This window comes from Argiope bruennichi, chromosome 7 (assembly GCF_947563725.1).
Source record: "Argiope bruennichi chromosome 7, qqArgBrue1.1, whole genome shotgun sequence".
NCBI lineage: Eukaryota > Metazoa > Arthropoda > Arachnida > Araneae > Araneidae > Argiope > Argiope bruennichi.
Genome location: NC_079157.1, coordinates 36,488,240 through 36,493,859, shown reverse-complemented (window position 1 = coordinate 36,493,859; position 5,620 = coordinate 36,488,240). Strand labels below are relative to the sequence as shown.

Genomic DNA, 5,620 nt, shown 5'->3' with positions numbered 1-5,620 from the left:
CATCCTACGTGTATTTCTCGTAGCTATTCCCACAACGGTTGCCGCCTATTCTACGTCTAGGCCTGAGTGATCTTTTTATATCCAGTTCAATCTTAATAATCGCCCGGTTCGATCATGCTGATTGTGTAGAAATAAATACAGGAAACAATCCTATCCTAGATTATTATATTATTTACGTACTTACCGCAACGGATTAAAATATAAAAATGAATCAAATCTCTTTCGTTCATGCCGAACCACACAACCCTCGCTTGTCTTCCCTCGTCCTTACCTGTCTAGTACACTTCCTGTGTCTCTCTCCTCGTTTTCATCCCCTCGGATACCACGTGACCTTTCCCCTCCTGACTGGATTGCAACCTTTGTCGTTGGGTCTTACGCCCCCCCCCCCCCTGGAGAAGCACATTCTCATCTTAAGGCCTTATAACACGGCCAAATACCGTGGTCGTTTGTAAACGAAAGTGTAGACGAAGTGTACGTCACTTGAGCATTTGCTGTCTGGTAAACCTAAAAAGAAAGGTGTACTTTATGGTGTATTTATCGCTCTTTTTTCACTGCTTCTACTTAGTGAATATCTGCAGTTTTCTCATTTCATAACTCGTTCGATTCTGTTGCTTGAGTTGTTGGATTCTGTTGAATTGCTCGGTGCAAAATGGATTTTGCTGAGACAGCGCCATTATGCATTATCCTGGGAACACTGCTAAAAGAAAAAGAGAAATCGAAAAGAAAGTTGTGGTCGCGGCAATGGCTGCTTAGACGTAGATAGAAAGGCTGCTATGAAAATCTAATGAAAGAATTGGCTTTGGAGGTAAGCAAAAAATTAGCTTGCATTTTTTATATAAATTGTTTGATAATTTTATGGAATGATGCAGCTATAAAATGAATTCTCTATTATTATCTTTGCTTAGAAAATGCACTGTCCTTGCTTAGTTGAGTAATTTTTTAATTAATTTATTTGCAATACCTAAGATATGCATTCCAGATTTGTCAATTGATTATTTACTTTTAAGGAATTTTAATTATTAGCACATTTTGTATTAATGAACAGAATTGATATTGTTTGAATGTTCAAACCATTTAATCATTAAGAATAATGTTATATTTAATAAATCTGTGCATGGATAATCTTAAAGTAGTTCAGTCTTAAAAATTAGAATTGCATTTTTCAATTTAGGATGCTGAAGGTTATAGAAGATGGCTAAGAATGAACACAGCATCATTCGAGTTTCTTCTATCATTGGTATCTCCTTATATTTCTGGAAGAGATACGAACATGAGAATAGCCATCACTGCAGGAGAAAAACTTGCTGTGACCCTGAGATACCTTGCATCTGGTGAGATTTTATTTCACTTATTACATTACTCTTTACATTAAAAAGACAAGCATTTTAATATTTAAATAACAAATATTTGTTTTCTTATCTTTATCTCTCATAATCCAGTTTTTTCCCCAAAAAATATATGGTTTTTTTCTCTCCATCTTTACATAATATAATTGAAATAGCATCTTTGATTTTTTTTTTTTTAATGCTTGCAAATAATTTTCAAAAATTTAAATTTTATTATTGTAGTTATTAAAGATGAGGGTGTCTTCAGATATTGAATGAATAATGGATAATATAAACCACAAATTCGATTTTTATGTTGCATGTAGTATTTTTATATTGTGTTAATGAAATAATACAAATTAGCAGCATGTTTTTTATGTTTATTTACCTTTATAGGTGAAACACAAAGCTCCCTATCTTTCCAATTTCGAATTACCCTAAACACTATATCAGGTATGTTGAATTTATTTGTACTTTCCTATATTATCTTTTACAGCATAAAATTTATATATTTCAAATTCTATTTTTGATTTTTCTTAGGCATTATTAAATTGGTGTGCAATGCACTTGAGAAAGTGTTAAGCCCAAATCATCTGCATGTGCCATCAACAAAGACTGAATATGAAGCTGTGAACGCCGATTTTTACACTATGTGGCAATTTCCTCAGTGCATTGGTGCTCTGGATGGAAAACATATAAAAATTTCTCCCCCTCCAAACTCTGGCTCACTCTATTATAATTACAAAGGGGACTTTAGTATTGTATTAATGGCTTTAGTTGATGCCAATTTAAAATTTCTTTTTATAGATGTAGGGACAAACGGTAGAATAAGTGATGGGGAAAATGTAAATTAAAGTCAGCTCTGGATAAAAATGCATTAAATATTCCAGTGGCGAATACTTTGCCATTAACTAATACTTAAGTGCCTTATGTAATTGTTGCTGATGATGCTTTTCCTCTGTCATTCAATATTATGAAACCTTATCCTGGCAGAGGCTTGAATGAAAAGGAAAGGATTTTCAATTATCGTTTGTCTCGAGCACGGAGGGTTTCAGAAAATGCATTCGGAATTCTTGCTGCTGGATTTCAAATTTTTAAGCAGAGAATTCTAACAACTCCAATGAATGCTACAAAAATAGTTTTGTCATGTTGTGTTCTACACAACTTTTTAATATACAATAATTCTAACATCTATATACCACCCTGTAGTATTGATGTAGAATTAATTGAAAATAAAGAAATTCAAAGGGGTGACTGGAGGCATTATGCATCTGAAGCCTTTGTTCCATTATTAAAGAGAAAAGGTAATCCTGGACGAATGGCTAAAGATATACGTCAAAAGTTCTGTAGATATTTTAATGGAGTTGGTGCCGTTAAATGGCAGAATGATATGTGCCTTTTGCATTATTTTTTACATGTATTGTCTATTGTATATATTGTACTATTAAATCTGTTACATAATAAAACTTTTTTTATTGCTGTACTCATTTTTAGTAAGTTTTGTTATAAAATTTGGAATAAATTGTTTTTTAGTGATCTCATTAGCTTTCAATGTATGAAAGTCCATGATAGTTTGAATTAAAAAAATTACAACTGTTATTGCTATCTTATCAAACTTGCAGATAAATTATGAAGCCTGTGCAATGAAATTCCATTATTCAGTTATAAATTTCTACTTCTATTGACGAATTTATTTTGAGCTAAAAAGTTATTGTATTAGTTGAAATTAAAGCATGAATATAGTAAGGATTGTAAAATCAAACCAAGTTGTACATTTATCAAATTTGAAAATGTTTTTCCTGCAATTTTTCCTCTGAATGTCTTTTTCATTCCTTTGTTATCTTCCAATGTCTTTTTCAGTGTTGATGTCATTGTATCATTCAACTGGTTGTAATGGTTATTAAAATTTGTTACAATGAATTTTGTAAAATAATAAAGGTATTTTTTTTTTATTATTCTTAGTAACAGTTTTGTTGTTAATTTTTGCAGTAATAATATGTTAACAAGCAAAAACACTTTTTACTGTATCTGCGTCTGTACAAATCATTTAATAAATATTGTTAAATTTTAAGGTAATTCAGCATTTAGTCTCGCACTAACTTCAAAAATTACTCTTTTAAAAAAAATTCAACTACAGAGCTGTTTTTTTTTTAATGCTTCAAATCTTTCTTAATTTGTTTCTATGGATCTTTCTCAATGCCAATACATAATCAGAAATAGATGTATCATTCCAAATTAACTTTTAATTTGTTAAATTTAAAAGAAGCCTGAATTTTATTTGTAATCGTACAAAAGGTGATTTAATTTTTTGGTAATGATAAAAGTATGATATTTTTTTTGTTTGTTTTTTTCAAAATCAAATATGTTTTACAATAGATGCTCCTTTATATCCTTTACAATGATGTCCCAAGCACTATGATTATGCCGTTAATTATTTTCCTGTTCATCAAATCTAAATCCAAAGTTATCACTTTATAGTTGTACATAAAGAAATATGGCTCTCTAAAGAAGCATAACATTTTGGCTAGTACATGGGCAGAAACTGAATGTGAAATTTCGCTTCGATGAACACTTCTGTTCGGGATGAAACGCAAGCTTCCAAAATGAAAATTAATTATTATCTATACTCGTTTAACGAATACTGAACATAAGGAACAAAACAAAATGTAAAAGCATGACTAGGTTAATGAGAGATGTGCTGTGACGTCATGAGCTGGAATAACTTGTATCAGACTACATTGAATATTTGTTTGAAGAGAACCTTTATATCTGGAAGGAAAATGTTTTGACCGGATAGCGATGTCGATTGCAAATCCTAGTGGTTTAAGACAGTGTCTATGCAGCCTTCCTTCATCGACGACATTGTTTCTTTGCCCAATATTATGTGGCTGGAGGTGGATAGCAGAGATGTCGATGAACTGGTGGAAGAAGAACATAGCTAGAACTATCGATGAGCTTATGGATCTGCATTCTGTGTCAAATGCAAAAGGCGAGAAGTAATGAAATGCAGAAGAATACACTATGACATCACGTGATGGAATGACACATCTGACTGTGTTGAGTGCTTGCTTTAAGAAAACATTTCCCAGGAAAATATTTTGAACGAATAGCGGTGTCGAAGTCGAATGCAAGGTGTTTGAGGTAGTGTATGTGGAACCTTAATCGATGATCCAAGATTATATATGGCTAGAAGCGAATAGCAGAGACGTCGATGAGCTGGCAGAAGAGCATGGCTAGAACTTTCGATGAGCTGATGGAGCTGCATTCTGCATCAAATGCAAGATATATTTGGTCAAGAGAAGAAGGAAAAATAGATGTAACAGAACAGCAAATTTTCAGTGAAGAAAAGATATTCTGAAAATATGGAAAATTATTGCATAGTATATTGAGAAACATCACCTTGGCAAGTCAATGACTATGCGTTCTACGAATTCATTTTAACGGTAATGCTGTATCTCATTTCCTTCAAATTTTTAAGTGACTGAAGACATATGTCTTTAGAAAATTTTCTTGTAAGAATGCTATGCATGATAAATAATGAATTACATTGTTATAAACTTGTTTTAAGTATTTTTTTCGGACGGGAGCGATTCCAGTATTTTACATGGACTCTTGTGGGAAAAGTTGTTTCGATTAAGGAGTGTTTCGCATTACATGTAACTTTCGTGAGCGAATTATATTCGTTCATCTAGGTGCCACTGTTTTATTCATCTTCGTCATTGATCATTCACTTACCTCTTAACTTGTCTGAATCGAATTATTCTCCAAAACTGCGAACGGATTAATCTGGAATAATCTTAATAGGGATTATCATTTTTTTCTTACTCATGGATGTTCAAAATATGAAAACCGTAACTTTGTTATTAGTAATAATCTAATAAAACTTGAGAATACTAATAATACAAAAATCAGACGGTATGACCTACAGACTGCCAACTCAAACCTACAGACAAGCAGATATAATCACATACTCAATGTAATTATTACTGGAGATATTAGTTTAATCATGAGATGAAATGAAGATTGAAGGAAGTGAAATTGATTTCTTGATTCATTTTTCCAAGTTATTACATGTTTTAAATGGATGAATTACAATAGTGATAAAGGTAAAATGTAATTAAAAAAACTTTAATCATTTTTAGAATATTCAGCAGTTGTAAAGATTATTAAATTATATCAATAATATTTTTTTTTTTAATTTTTGAAAGAGAAAGAGAATAAAAAATAGAAAGAAAGTTAAAGATTTTTATATGGTATTTAAAATACTAATTTAAAATTTAGCAACCTTATTAACA

The 5,620-nt window shown here is 31.5% G+C and overlaps 1 pseudogene; it reads left to right on the top strand.

The window, feature by feature from the left end:
- The first annotated feature begins 784 nt into the window (after positions 1-784).
- LOC129975343 (uncharacterized) lies at positions 785-4,267 on the top strand (annotated as a pseudogene).
- The last annotated feature ends 1,353 nt before the right edge of the window (positions 4,268-5,620 follow it).